Below are 15,674 nucleotides of genomic sequence, written 5' to 3'. Positions count from 1 at the left end.
CAGAGAATTTGCAATTTTTGAAACAAAGAAAAAAAAATTATTTTTTAAACAAAGAGAAACTGGAATCCCTGCTGAAAAATGATAAGCCAAGCACAGACAGGTGAGGGAGCGCAGAAAGATTTTGTGAAAGAACCTCTCGTGAGTTCACAACATGCGTTTCTGCAAAAGCTCAAAGGACTAAAAAAGAAACTGCCATGGGTAAAGGGTACGTTGCTGCTCTCGTTACCAAATAAAACACCACACGGCAGCCTCCGGAATCAGGCCTCAAGGAGGAGGCGGCTGATAAGAGCTAAAACCACTGGTGCTCAATGCGTGGTTTCCCACAAACCACCGTGGCCTAACAGGTCTTACCCCAACCCGGACGGCACAGACACGGTTGAATTTTCCAGTGACGAAGCTGAAAGAGTTCAACAGACACCTCGGTTTCCTGTTTCATAGATTTCATAGACATCGGGGCTGGAAGGGACCTCCCCAGCTCATCGGGTCCAACCCCCTGCCCAGAGGCAGGAAGTCAGGTGGTGTCAGATCACCCCAGCAAGATGAGCATCCAAGCATTTCTTTTCACCACCATTGGCTGATGAGGAGGGCCAGCTCGCCATCTGATTGGACACTTCATCAGAAATAAAGGCATCCACAACATTTTTGTTAAGGACAGAAATCAACCCAGAGCAACCCTCAGACACTGGATAGAAAAAACTGCCGTTCGGGTCCCAGCCTCTGTCCCTGCAGCCGAAACGCCTGGAATTCAACAGACCAAGACTGAGATTGTCATCGCCAGCAGCTGGCAGCACTCGCCATCGGGTACGCTTCTTCCCCAAGGAACTAACACCCTCCGACTAATGCTGAGGAGGTCTTTAAACTTCCTATCTGGGCAGAAATCTCAAAAGAAAACCAAACCACATAACCCTTTGAATAGCTGAGCTACTAGAACAAATGGTATCAATATCAAATGATACGAATGTGGCTCATTATGATGTAGTGGTGCCTCTCAATGCTCCTATCCAAGCTAGCAAAACCATTGCAATTTTAACCCTGTTTCAGTCCTGTGTGATAGGCAGGACTTAAGGCAGCTTTGAAGAACTGACCTTGCAATCAGCTGCAATGTATAAGGAGCAAAAATAGTTGTGTTTTGTTTTCCCCAAGGGTACCTTGGTTGTAGGAAGACAAAAGCAGATAGCCAAGTGACAACAGTATATGCAATTAAAATTGGCAATGCATTTGATTAATGAGTTCAATCTGAGTGTGAAAAAATTACGAGGAAACCCACATGCAATTCAGAATACTAGAATGGATACACGCATTGCACAGAATAAGCCTTGAATGATTTGAAACTAGAAATTGTGCTCAGCTATACTAAAAAAATAGATAGTGGTGGCAAACCTGAATGGTTCATCACTTTGCTTGAAACTCTGTGGAGTTTGTGATCCAGAGAAGCCAGCAGCTTAGAGCAATTAAGGGTCCGGGGGTTGCCGGCCGCTGATTTTGGTTATTGCTATATAACATGTAGTTAAATCTCAAGATTTAGTTAAAGTTGCTGAAGAGCCTAGAACATCCCAGAGAAAGCAGAATAATTTAAAGTATGGTCTGTCTGCAACATCTATGGTTTAATGTGCTATAATTAAGTGAACTGTCATATTAAGCCAAACTGTGTTCCTCAGTTTTAACTTTAGAGCGGTTTGGTTGCATTTACGTGGGCTATGCCAGATCTCCCACCGCGAGTCAGCGTGATGCAAAGTGGGCAAGAATCCTGCTGTGTTTAGACAGGAAGCAGGATGTAGAATCTGAAAAACAGCCTACCTAAAAGGCTGGAGTCAACTGATTTGGTCAATTATTTCTTAGTAAATTGTAAAATCACCTGCCAAATTTGTGCTGATAAATGTCAAACTGGGACCCTTTACTACCCGCTACCTTTATTTTGCTCTTTTTTTTGTAATTGCTTCATTGCTTTCAACCCTATTTTGGCTAATAACATGCAAATACATGCAAACCTTCTCCTGTCTCTAAATGTAGTTGTGGCACAGGGATCAAAAGAACCGTGAGAAACCTGGTATAAGATACAGGCAAAAATAACTCACCAGAGATGTGTGTGTTTTAAGAGCTACCTGTCCTCGCACTGCTGCATTTCCCTGAAAGGCTCCAGTCATTTGTCATGCTGTGTGGATAACCATCAATGCCAACTGATTGCAGCCCAGGTGTCATCCCCATCAGTAGCATCCACACAGTAGAGCTCAATCCTCTAAAATATCCTGAGTCCTAAACATGCAGGTTTTCTCTATTTCATCATTACCTCGATGTTTCCTCTCCAGGGACACTGAACCACTTGCTGGCTGACCTTCTGCCATGAGGACCCTTTACCTCCTCTTTGCAGTCTCCCTCTTCATGGTCCAGATTGCCCCAGGTAAGATGTACATAAAATGGACGTGTTGGTGAGCTCCTGTTAACCTTATATGTTGATACATTGAATTATAAAGATTAATTCTGCCTTTTTAGAAGAATTCTGAATTGGCTCCCTGACTTATTGCAGACCGCGCTCACCTGTTTTGATGTCGGCTTTGCCCAAAGACCTGTTGAGAGTTGACTGAATCTGGACCAGCCGAAATATGACTCTCCCCTCTTGCTGGGAGCCGGGGGCCTAAACATTTGTAATGCATGTGCTGTTGGCTTAGCATGGCACGAGGGACAACAAAATAGGTCAAACTACTTTTAAAATGCTCGTCAGCCCAGGTGATAATGAACCGGGCTGGGACCCAAAAGACCTTGAATCCAAGTCTCCATTTCTCTGCTGCTTGCTGTTAATAACTTAGGGCTTGCAGTATTAAGCATAGACAAGGAGGGGTGGAAGGGATTCAGGAGGTCACATCTAGTCCAACCCCCTGCTCCAAGCAGGGCCAGTCCCAACTAGATCACCTCATCCAAGGCTTTGCACAGCCAGGTCTTAAAAACCTCAATGCATGCAGCTTCAACCTCTCTAGGTAGCCTGTTCCAGTGCTTTACTACCCTCAATTAAGTCAGGTCTTCTTGCCAGTAAGCTGGAAAAAGAACCCATAGTCCACGAATCCAGTGTTTTAGCCCACATCGAGCAGAATTTGCCACGTCTCCATGCCTGGCTTTGTTCCTAGAAAGGACGTCCTCTGCGACTGCGCGTGCAGAAAAGACAAGGCATCGGTGTGATCTCGGAGAGAAGGAAACAGATTTGACGTGGCGGGGGGGGAGCCACTTCCTGTTAGAAATGGTGTAACTGGAGTGTCCCAAGCAATTTGGCAGAGGCGTTTCCCAGAGAACCTGGCTTTGGGACACGCCTGGTCATAAAGAAGCAATTTCCACAGGGCCCAGTCCTCCCTTGAGTGCCCATGCACGTGTTCAGCTTCTTCCGTTTCTAAAATCAGGGTCAGTTCAATGGCGTGCGGAGCTGGTTCAACACCCCTAAGCCCATGAGCAGCTGAGGTGCGTTGCCCTTGACATGCAGAAAGAAAGCAAAACTGAGCTGCAGCAACTAAGAGGTGCTGACGGTTCAGGCAGTTTCTTATTATTCTGTTTAATTGCTTTGCTCTGTCCTCCTCCCTGTGGAGACTCACCCTGAACACTTTGCATTTCTCAGCAGTGCCCCCCTCTTCTCCCTCCCCACTTCCCTCCTCTTTGCATTTTAATCGCTGCTTCCTATTTAGCAGCTCCACGTCCTGCACGCCTTTCACGGCATCTGATGAAGCGAGCTCTCTCCTTGCAAAAGCTGGAGCTATACATCTCTGATTTGGTCTACAGGGGTGCAAATCTACCCTGGCTCCCACAGACCTACAGCTATTCAAGCTGTGTGATATGCTAGGAGACAAATGAGGTGGTTTGCCCACATCTCCAGGGCAATGGAAAATTGTCGCGCTGCCACAGCTCTGCAGGAGGATAACCCAGAGCCTCTTTCCTTGTGCAGGGTTCTTCCAGATTTACGGGAACACCAAACTCTGTAAGCTCAACGGTGGCTCGTGCTTCCTGAGGTCGTGTCCCCGCAAGTTCGTAAGCTTTGGAACATGCACCCGAGAGTGCATGTGCTGTATACGGTAAGGCCGGATCCTACCGGGGACATCGCCGCGTTAAAAGAAACCTGTGTTCCTTACCCCTGTACTGACGGCCTGTGGTTGAGGCCGCTGGGCTTAAAACACCCAAGTTGCCAATGCTCTCTGAAATGCGGTGCATGTGGCCTTTGGGGCCAAGAGATGTCACAGATGTCAGGGATGGTTCAGGGGTTGAGGGCACAAGCCTGGGAAGTCCAAGACCTGCAAGTCAACCAGCCAGGAGTCCAGACGCTGGGGCTAAGTGGTGGTAGGCAGGAGCTAGGCAAGGCACAGTTTAGGGAGGAAACAGGCCAGGGAACCACAAACTAGGATCAGGTAGCAGACTAGGACACGAAGTCCATGTCTACACGAGGCGCTGACTGCGCAGTAGCGTTGCATGGCAGGAAGTGTGACTCTATGCAGTTGTGCAGTAGTAATGAGCTATGGCGCAGTCAGCATCACCTAAAAGACATTTGGTGACGTTACTGCGCAGTAACTCGGGTTGCTGCAGTCTTTTGGTACTTGTGAATACGAGTACTGAATGACTGCCAAGTAACAACTGCACCGTCAGCGTCTCAGGAAGACGTGGCCAAAGGAACTAAGTAGATGTCACCTTCATGCCGTCGTAAACATTTCTATGGAGGCAAGCAAGCAGACATCCAAGTCGTCCGTCCCACCACAAATGCTCCAATTTGTGGCTGCGACAGAAGATACTAATCAATTGGGCCGCTTTATTTGCTAATGGTTGAAGAGCTCAGGCATTGTGAAGCTGCTCCACACTCTCCAGCCTCCCCAGGCAGGGGTTACTCCGGCTTAAGAGGCCCAGTCCTGCACACCTTAGAAATTCCCGGGCAGGCCCCTCAAACCTCGGGAGCATCTGCCTGGCTACCCCCGCTTACCCAGATGTGTCCCCCAGGGATATGCCTGGATAAGTCAGGCAAGTCAGGGCTTTGGGGCGGGTGTCTGCAAGCAGGGGAGCCCCGGTGCATCTGCAAGCATGCAGTGGGGGATCCCCTATAGAAAGTCCCCGTGCTCCACGCTCCTGCCACAGGGTCAGTTGGGGTGCTTGTACACACCCCGGGGTTTTAATTCAGTTTAGTTCTCCAAATTGAAATGGCGGGTTTTAAAAAACCCACCGTTTCCACTGCTTCGATTTAGGGAGAACTGAATTGAACTAAACCCCCGTGGTGCGTGCACAAGGGTGGGGGCCCCATCCTTCCCTGGAGACTTGCTTTCCTGCCTGCTGCCCTGACTCCTGACCCAGGGAGGCTTTTCACCACTTCGGTACCATGCCAGCACTGGACCATCCGGGGCTGAAGGGCCCCAGAGCAACCCCAGAGGCTGCTTTTAATCCCTGCCTTCCCCCAGACTCCCCAGAGCTCAGACAACAGCAGCCAGAGCCGTGATAGCGCTCCCTGCTAGATCGTAACCTTACCCAGCAGCTCTTTTCCAACACCATGCCCACAAGAAGGGTTGCAGCAGCCTTACACTACCCCCAGCACCTTGCAATATGCTGTAGGCTGGAGAGGGGGCCAGAGACAACAATTTTATCATGTTTCATTTTTTGCATCAGGAGGTCAACCAGGAAGAATAAACCTGAAAGAGAGGGTGGAAGCAGGGGGCTCCTCTGTATCCTTCAGTTCAGGAAGCAAAGACAACAATTAAAAATAAACCGAAAGGGGGGAAGGGAGTAAGACCTGTAAAAAAAAAAAAACAGGGAAAGGGGAAAGTAGGTAGCAATTGCTATTAATAGAAAAGAAATGTAGAGCGCAAATAAGGGAAGATAAAGCTATCAGGGTATATTCCTGGCTGGCAGAACTAAAGACGAGTCATTTTTTTAAATATATCAGGAACAAAGTAAAACCTCAAAATTGGATAGGCCCAGGATCAGGTGTCGATGTACTAACTAGCTAAAGGGGATAATGAAAGAACTTCCTGACCATTTATGACTAGAAAGGATGGGGGGGAAAAACCCCATTGATTATGAAGAATAATATTTTTAATGTATAACACTGACATTGTAATTGTTTCCAATCAATTTTTTTAAAAAATGTGAAAATGAATTCTCCCGTTTCGGAGTTCGCACAAACGTCTGCAGTCAGGCATCGGTGATGGACTGTCTCCCTGTGCTTTTCAGTTTGAAATAAAACGTCATATTATTCCTGGATATCATCGCAAGTTCTGAGATTGCCCTTTCTTCCCATAGGCGAGTGAGAGACTGATTGTCAGAGCAGGATCTCTCGGTGTCCGGACGATGTCCCGCACTTCTAACCCCAGGGGATGCTGCATCATTGAGCGTCTCAGGCGACATTTCCTTTGGCTGCAAAGAGTCTGATCCAGAGAAACTCCACACGAGCAGCGTATAAATTGAAAGAAGAACCAGCAGCCCTTGAATTCCCCCATAAAGTTGATGCTTTCTCTCCTTTGAATTAAAGCAAGCTTCTCTTAGATCTGCTAATCAATTGTGTGTGGTGGTGTTGTGGGAGTAGGTGGGGTGTGGGCTGTTTTGGTCTCCATAAACATCCATTTCCCTTAACTTTTTTTTTTTTTTGAGAGAAAAAAATGAACAGCCTATTAAAGAACCCTGCTGCCTATTAAGCCACTTGAGGTGTTTGCAGATGTGCCTTCATGTGCCTCTCTCTGAACTCCCATGCGCACATCTGTATCACACTATCACTCTCTTTATCACTCCCTTACACCTGCTATGACCCATCCCGGGTTGGGGTGTCAGAGGAGCTGGCTTAGTCATCGTGTGTGCACGTTGCTCATCCTCTATGCCCTTGGGTAGCCAAGCAGTCCCCCTGCCCTGAAACCTGGTGCCAGAGTCTCCAGATGTGGCAATAACCGGCAAGCTCCTTTGCAGACATTGAAGGACAGCACAAAGCTGTCAGGCAGAGAGACTTCAGGATAGTTCCCCAACACACGTCCATGCCGTAGTGACTGTGAATAAATGGGCTGGATTCGGTTCCTGTTCGGCTGATTGGGGCAGAAGGGAAAAGCGGTGAGATAAATACACTCTCCCGTACTGATTTACATGCAAAAGACAAGACTCTGTAGAAAGAGGGTGGGGGGCTCCTGGCCAGGCCCCTCTGCCACTTTGACACAGCATTAGTTGAAGGGGCATGCATTAGGTGCCTCGGCCTGCAGCAAGGCAAGTGCTGTGACCTCTCTAGAAATCTTACCCCAGAGGAGCCGGATCCTGCTCCTCTCACCCTCTGGGGTTTCCCACCGCAGTCCTCATGTGGGAGCCTGGCCTCAGCGCTGATGGCCCAGCCTGGCTTTGGGAAAGCTGAGCAAGGCAAGCATCGGGATGAGCTGCTCCAGGTGGGATGAGTCCCGCGATAAGAATCCCTCCTCCACTCCCCTTTCCCCACCTCCATCCCCAACCCTGAAGCACAACAGCTCGGTGACTCTGCATGACCCCGGGTACAGTCCAGTGGGTATGCACGGTGAGATGCTGTAACTGCTGTAGGTACTCCCAGTCATGCTTTGATGGCAGATCAGCAATACCCCTGCTAACTGCTGCATCCCAGACACGGGTTTAAAAGGCTGCACAAAACAGGGAGCTCACACAGTTGAACTCAAAGAATGCTGCAAAGCAATGGGGGGGATCGAGACCCCCCCAGGTTATGATTTTCAAATCTTACAGGGGGGCTTGTCTCTTATGGGGGGGGGACTCAGCCCCCCTCCACCCCAGCTCCCCTGTAATTCGCGCCCGGAAGTTAAGAAAAAGGATATTTCGGTTGATTTTGACTCTCTGAACCTCCTTCAAGCATTGCATTGGTCAGTGTCCTAAATGCCGATGAACTCAGGCCCCTGTTGGAGGGCTCATACTTTGAAGGCTCGCCGGTGTGTGAGACGGCCCTCAGGAAGAAATCCTTTGGGCTAGATCCGAACCAGCCGGGCAGACCGGAAGCAGGAAACCGGACTACTGAGCAGCGGACAGTGCAAGAGTTATGGGCTGGAAGGACCTGATCCTAGGTGTTTACTTATTCGACTGAGCAGGTGACTTTTTGGTACCAACCTGCAGCACTACACCCCTAAATGCAGACTATTATCCACCTCGTGTCAGCTATGTTCACAATGAAATTATGGGCCTGTCTGTGGGGGTTTGACTAGACCACGCTAACATGAAATTAGAACCACAGCAGTGACTTGCATCCTTAGAAGAACCCGCCTATTAATTATGACATGCTACATCTCACACATAATATGTAGACAGTGGAATAAACTATCACAGTTTCTGCAACTTTTATGGTATTCTGTGCTCTATTACACTATTACATGTGGATATACAGGGCAAGGATTTTACATGAGGATATATATGTACAGCCAGAGGCGCACTCGTGTATGCATGTGCTCTCTGTATTTTGTATGCAAGTCTGCAGAGTAGATGTATATATCAAGAGATCTCTGTGCAATGTGAAGCCAAACAGCTGATATGAAATGCTACTCTAATGGCATTATAACGTTTTAGGATGGTTCACCTACCTAAGATGTTCACATTTCATTGTGTGTTCTGTATTAGAAAACAAATTAATTGTTGTGTCTCTTTTAATTATTACATGTTGTTCTGCCAGTATAGCAACATCTTTCTGTGTATTTATTCATTACATTTCTCTTTAAAAATACCAGATCCTGTTCCACCTATTGGGCTCCTAAGTAAACTCAGTATGTAAGAGCTATTTTATTCCTCCCCACCAAGTCCCAGCAAAACCATGATTGCAGACACTTTTCTAACATGCTGTCATCTTTGCCATAAGACTGCATCACAACCATGCACCAAGGAAGAGGAGGACCCAGCTACTTTTTGCATTAACAGTTTCTCAGGGACTCGAGCAGGGTGGAATAGCATTGCACATAGGTGTTCAAGTCCCTTTAGGGGCCTAATAGGTGTACAAGGATCTGGCCCATTTTCTAAAACTTTTGCTATGCTCCTTTGAAGGCGATCACCTTCACAATGAAACTTCCTGCAGCAGCAGGGCTGTTTTGCAGAATTCTTAAGGTGGCTTTTTATTTTTGATATAACTCCCCAATGTTGCCACAAACTGCTCTGTGGAGTAAGAGGTCGATCTTCTGTATGTCTGTAATGAACATTTAGGCATAAAACATGCAACACCAAACAAGAAGGAAATGATAGAAAATGCAGTGAGTTCCCCATTCAGCAAGTGTATGGTAGCCTCTGGTTACTCACTCTAACTCCTCTTTATGATAAAGCAGCAGCACATGTTATTTGACAAGTCAAGCTTAGACATAAGGACTGCAGCTTCTACCTACCCGGCTGTACTTGAAGGCATCAAGAACAAATTCAGATGACTGATTGCAAATGACTGATCCTTGCAAAAAAACCAAAATGCTTTAGGGTGACAAACCAGCTCCATGGGAATGCCTGAGAGTTTTATCATTGAATCGACATTTCTGTAGTGTCTTCCATCGCTAGCCCTGGCTCTCTGCCCACTAGCACACAGTGGTACCAGGCAGATGCCCTTTATGGCAGTGGGATTTTCGTGGCAATGCAAGACCCATAGTCAACAGAAGACAACAGCTGAAGCTGTGGTCCTTCAGAGGTAGGGGGTTATAAACTTCTCCCACTAATTGCCCTGAAATTTCTGATGGCTAATCCAATGGCTGGAGGGAATTGTTACTGCGGGATCACAATAACCTCGTGGGATCTGTGATACATCAAAAAAGAAGATGCAGTCCCCTGGCATAAATTGGTATTGCTCTTTCTCTGCGAAACCAAGGGCCTGGTTCTGATCTTTCCTACATCGGGTTTAATAACCAGGGCTCCAAGTAGAGCTACTTCTGACTTACATGGACGGGTGTAATGGGAACAAGAATCCAGCCCTGGAGCAGCTTGGTCTAAATGCTATTGCTCTGCTTCTCTGTGGTCCTCTTTTGGTGAATCACAGTGAGATCTCTGCATACACGAAGACCGGGTCAGTGGCTTTGTGCTCTCATTTAATTCCCACAGAGAAGCCAGGTCCTATGGGTGCTCCGGCCATCCAAAGGGGAAGTGAAGGCTGTGGGGTTCACAAGAAAGCGGGGCAGAGGGAGCAGCAGGCTGTCCTGGAGCACAGAGAAAGTGCTGAAATGCTGATGGATGCAGCTTCTTGGAAACCATGGCCAGGAAGGATTTCTAATAAGTAAAAAGAAGAGATACAAGTCTAAGCACTGGAGCTCACTGAGACCTACAGTGATGTTGGCAGACGTGTTCGACAAGGGTAATTAAATGTCTACAGACCTTCTACAGGGTATTTTAATTTCTGCTCTGAATGAGATAAAACATGGATTTCTTAGGAAAGCATGAAAGAAACACCCCCACCTCAGCTTCCTCACAAGGGACACATGTGTGCACGTCACTAATATAATCTCACAGCAGCTCGCTCTTATTCAGAGGGGACCGAGATGTGCATCGTGAGTGGATACAGGGGCCTCCTTTTGGAGTTTCTCCATTTGTGAGGTTCTTTGCAGCCCAAAGGAACAGTGCTTCACATTTGGTTTGATGCAGGAACGAGTGATTTTACAGGTGAGGTAGCTCTCCCAAGTCCCCCAAGATCCTGGCCAGTTCATCTGCCACCTAAAATCCTGCAGACAAAAAACAAGTCTTAGGGTTGCTGGTGATCCACAGCACGGTAGGCTGCCGCCGTGGTCAGTGGCTGACGGTCTGGGACAGACCATGCTGACCGGTGCAGGCTGCAGACCTAGCTCAAGCCTAAGTAATTAATAAAATGTGCTTAAAAGTTTGCATAAGCTTGCATTGAAGCTATTACCAGTAGCCTAGGAAAGACGATTAAAAACCCTGTTTATCCAGGCCACTGATGTTAGGCTGAACAACTGCATTTTGGAAAGTAGTGATCAAACGTATTAATCTTGTCTCCAGTCCTCGTGGCTCTCCTGCCCTTGCTGCAGCAGATTGTTCAGGGCAAAGATTGGGCTTATAAATCACCTGCGTATGCATGCGACCTAGCCTCCGCCGCCCTCGCCTCTCTTTCCTTTCTCTTCTTTCTCTTTTTTCCTCTCTTTCTCCTTCCCTTTTTCTTTCCCGTTTCCTTTCTCTCCCCCCTGCTCTCTCCCTGCAAGTTTCTTCTTGCAGGCTGGCAGCACTTCAGCCTGGGAGCGGGTCGCACGGGGCACCATGTGCACGTGCACACCTGCACACACGCATGTGGCCAGGAATACAGCTAGGCAGCATGGAAAGCAGGTAAGTCTATGGAGGAGAGGGAGCATGGGGGGACAGATTGAGACCCCCACAGCGAGGGAGGCGGTGGGGCAGGGGCAGGGGCTACAGGCACTGCTCAACTAGGGTGGTGCATGGGGGCTGGGGTGGGGAGAAGGATGGAGCCGCGAGAGGCCCATCCATGGGGTGCAGGGGATTTTGTATCCAGGATTGCAAAAGGGGTCCTCATCATAGCTGTGCTGTGGTCTTGTCTCCCTAAAGACTGAATGGTCCCAAGTTTGTGGTAACAGCACCTGGGAGGATCTGGCCCTTGATTTCAACTTGAAGAGTGATGGGGGGACGGGGTCACTGCAGGTATACTTGGTTATCTCCTGGCCAAGAGGTTTCTTTCCCTACTGCAGCATTATAGCTCAGAGGGGAGTCAGATCGATCGAGGCAGGGGAACTGTCTCTCGACCTTGGTGAAACAGGAAAAGCAAACTTCAGAAAACCAGCCTCCCCTCACCCTGCAGCACATTCTCGTGGACTCTTGAACGTACCTTTGACAGCAATTACCCAGTTTATTACAACTTCCAATGTACTTGGTGTTTGGAGGACAGGCGTACTGGTAGCAGTTCCCGTTCTGGCTCCGGCAGTGAAAATAGCCAATCTTGGGGAATCCTGTGCAATGAAAAACCCTCTTCACTATCATGGGACAGAGCAGGGTAAATGCAGCAGCGATTGCAGGGTGGCTGACATTTCCCATTCACTGAACAGCCCGCTTCCTGAGGCCCATCCAGGCCGGCCCAGTGACCCACCTCCCCTGAACCTTCAACATCATTAGTTGTCTCGTTACTTAAAGAGCTGCAGCCCTGTAAACATGGGACAGGAGCTGCTAGGAGGAAGAGATGGAAGGGATGGGAATAGGTCATTGCCTTCATGGACGATTTCCTTTCTGACTTGCTGCCCGGGCTGTGACTCTTTGCCCCTCCGAGCAGTGATGTTTCAGACCGTATCGTGAACGCCAAGGCTGAGCTGGTTCAACAGAGGCATCGAGGGCTTCAAAAACCCTTTTAAGTTTGAACCATCATTGAGAGCTCCTGGGGACACTTGGCCTTTGGAAATAGCTTTTGACCCAGATCTTTGAATTTCTGGTGCTCACTGAAATGTGGCCAAAAGACCCACTGCCAAATCACGATGCTGGACTTATTTTATGAGATAAGGAGGAAATGCCGTTTCCCCACATTTATCTCCCACCACCAGAGATCAGCTCCCACCCTAACTTAACGCCTAGCCCCATCTGCACAAACTGCCCCAACCCCAGATGATGCCTTTTCTAGACATGAAGTTGGGATGAATTATCATAACCCGATCTGTTCACAGGCAAGGTCAACAAGGGTTTGCATTCATCCTCCTTGATTATCCCTCCACTTCTTACCTGCAGCAAGCTGGAGCATCAAGATGGAAACAGTGAAGAGAAGGTAAAGGACTCTCATGATGGCAGATCAGCCAGGAGCTCAGCTATATAGAGAAGACACCACGATAGAGGAAAGGTAGACTCCTTCTGCAGACAGGATTTGGGGGTATTTAATAGACTGCACCCTACTCAGCCTCCAAATCTAAATGGCACCTCAAAATACTCAGGTACGATTTCTTAGTACCACTGACAAATATTCTCTGTATAATACTACACAGTCCCATCATACCCATCATGGAAAAACATGGCCTATGAGACAATCCATTGTATAATACACATTTGGTGAGTCATTTTTATCCACCTGTTACTTCAATCAGGAACGGGCAGATTGCAAAAGGGCAGATGGGGGGGTTAGTGCATGTGGATGTGGTTTATTGGGCAAGATCCCATTTAAAACAATGAAGCAACTCCAGAAAGCAGAAGGAAGGTGGTTAAGGATCTTGTCTCAGAAGCATGTAAAAACAAATTCATTAGATGAGGTAACAGGTAACACAAAGATCAAAGGTCCAAACCACTAACACAACGACGCAGTTGGTCCAATACAAGATATCTGCCCAAGAAATGCTTGCCTCTCTCACAGTTAAAGCAAGAGTTTATCACAGGCAATTTTCTTTCACCTGTTTTCTCTTCTACTGGGAATTTACTTTGGTACCAACATGGCCATTGAGCCCCGAAGGGCACATTCTCATGTGTTTGTGCTCACACATACCCCCCTTGGAAATATAGGATTGCCTCCAGTAGTTCTTCAAAGAAGTCTCAAGTCAATTTGAGGATATCAGACAGGTGACTTCTGTGTAAGAATGACAGTTCACTTACTTATGACATACAAAAATTAACCAGAGCATACAAAAAGCAACGTAAACTGTCACGCTTTCCTTGGAAGTTTTGCCACTGTGGTGAAAGGTAAATGCATCATCCAATTTAAATCAAATGTATGCTATTTGTCCTTTCCATCGTTTTCCCCCAGGCTCCAATTTTCTCAGAAACATTTCTGTTACCCAAACCACCGCGACACTCGGACAAACACAACGCCCACATTTTTCCTATTTATCCATGAAAGCTGGCAGAACTGGTACGATAACACTGCCCCAAATCACCCTCCCAGTTTCATCGGCTTGACCGAATGTTCATTCAGGGATGCCGTTCACCTGACCCCTGGATGTTGCTCTCTTTGGAGACTTCACAGTGGTCCCTCTGGATAGCACTTTACAGGACGGAGTCAACAGGGCGAATATCAGGGAAAAAACATACCGGACGAGAGGTGGTCCCGGCCAGAGGGAGACTGTCCCGCTCTCTCTTTCAGACGTTTCACCCTCCCGGGGAGAATGTGGTCCTGAAACAGTCATTTTTATATCATTTCCAAAGGCCATTGTGACATGGTTCCTCTCCTTGGAAATGATGTCTTAGACCAATCAAAATACCATTCATGCTTCTAGCCAAGCTTTGAAACATCCAACCAAAGGGTGAGTTTTCCCGTCTTCCCAGCCAATGAGAATGTGAGGTATCAACTGAATTGTTGCAGCTTAGTCTTGGGAAAATTTGCGCAAACCATCACGTGTCGTTCCGGTTTGGTAAGAACCGTTAGACCAGAGCGGCTTGTGCAAAACATCTTGGGACATGCATGGGGCGTTGGCGAGCTTAGCTCTATCGCCTCGCTCCTCATCTCTCCCTCCAAGTTTCTCTATCGTGTGGTCCGCAGGCACTTGGCCAACACGGGTCATGTCCAGCCCTAGAGGCTGCTCCTCCATCGGTCATGGAGCTGTCAGCAGACATGTCTGTTCAGCAATCAGCAGATCCTCCATGGAAAGTCTTGTTGTGCTCCTTGCTAATTCAGGACTTGGTCCATGCCTCATCATGCAGATACATCAGCCGATTTCCCTCGCTGAACGGTTCAGTTCTCAATAATATTGATGTCTGCATTTACACCTGAGAGGATATATGGGATTAGCGACTTGAAAAAGAACAGGGCGAGAAGGGACTTCAGGAGGTCATCAAGTTCAGCGTCCCGCTTAAAGCAGGGACATCCCTGTCTAAACCATCGCATCCAAGTGTTTGTCTAACCTGCTCTAAAAGACTCCAAGTCACTGGACCTGCACCATCTCTCCCAGCTCAAAGGGATGCTTCTTTCCGGCGTCATTAGATGATCTCTGGGTGTCCCTCTGAGATGATATGCTTTCTCTGAGATTATCTGATTCTAAATTGGCCCCGGTGCTGAAGCAGCCTCGTAGCTCGATGCTTCTTTCTGAAACCCCCTTGCGACCATCTTCTTGCTGCAATAGCAGCCTGTTAGTTCATTCCTGTCCCCTGTCCACCAGAGCACTATTTATCACCATGCTTTTTATAGCAGCCTTTTTTGTATTTGAAAACTCTTCTCGAATTCTCTTTTCTGTCTTTTCCTCTGCAGAATACGGAGCCCCAGCCCCAAAGCTTTCCTCATAGGTCATATTCCAGTTATTAGCCTTTTTTCCCCCCAGCCTTACTGCACTAAGTCAGAGTCAGCTTGTGGTCTACTATACCTCCCTGTCTCTTTTTCTGCCACGCTGCAGCTCACCCAGTCATCCCCAGTCTATTACTAGGAATACAAGGTGCTTTGGGTAGATGTGATACCTTTTATTAGACCAACTAAATAGTGGAAAAATAGTTCCTTGCAAGCTTTGGGGAACAAACACCCTTCTTTAGGCAGGGGTGGAGGTTGTAGCCGTGCTGGTCTGAGGACGTAGGCAGACAAGGCTCTTTGGGTGAATCTGGTATCTTTTATTAGACCAAATAAATAGTTGGAGAACAATATTTAAGCAAGCTTTAGGCAGAGGTTTTATGATGATGATTACTGTGCATTTGAATCGTCCATCCAACGGGCAAGATTTTACACTTATTGAACTTCAGAAACCTCTGCCACCAGGCCACACAATAAACCGTGCAGGCCATTTGGTTCCCTTTTGGATCCACTTACAACTGGATGCAGGGGAGGAGGAAGGGCAGTCTAAAAAAGAACATTT

At 47.6% G+C, this 15,674-nt stretch overlaps 2 long non-coding RNA genes across 2 annotated transcripts; one reads left to right on the top strand and one right to left on the bottom strand.

Moving 5' to 3' along the window:
• Positions 1-490: 490 nt before the first annotated feature.
• LOC109311507 lies at positions 491-6,501 on the top strand. Its single transcript, XR_002101525.1, has 4 exons — positions 491-801; positions 2,307-2,398; positions 3,923-4,049; positions 6,250-6,501. It is a non-coding gene; the product is annotated as an uncharacterized LOC109311507 (long non-coding RNA).
• A 3,947-nt stretch (positions 6,502-10,448) lies between these two features.
• LOC109311506 lies at positions 10,449-14,010 on the bottom strand. Its single transcript, XR_002101524.1, has 4 exons — positions 13,930-14,010; positions 12,640-12,722; positions 11,762-11,882; positions 10,449-10,631 (listed from the first exon to the last, which is right to left on the bottom strand). It is a non-coding gene; the product is annotated as an uncharacterized LOC109311506 (long non-coding RNA).
• Positions 14,011-15,674: the final 1,664 nt, after the last annotated feature.

The sequence above is a fragment of the Crocodylus porosus genome, unplaced genomic scaffold (assembly GCF_001723895.1).
Source record: "Crocodylus porosus isolate Cpor-Errol unplaced genomic scaffold, CroPor_comp1, whole genome shotgun sequence".
NCBI classification, from domain to species: domain Eukaryota; kingdom Metazoa; phylum Chordata; order Crocodylia; family Crocodylidae; genus Crocodylus; species Crocodylus porosus.
The sequence above is the reverse complement of the archived record's forward strand: the minus strand, read 5'-3'. Positions and strand labels throughout refer to the sequence as shown.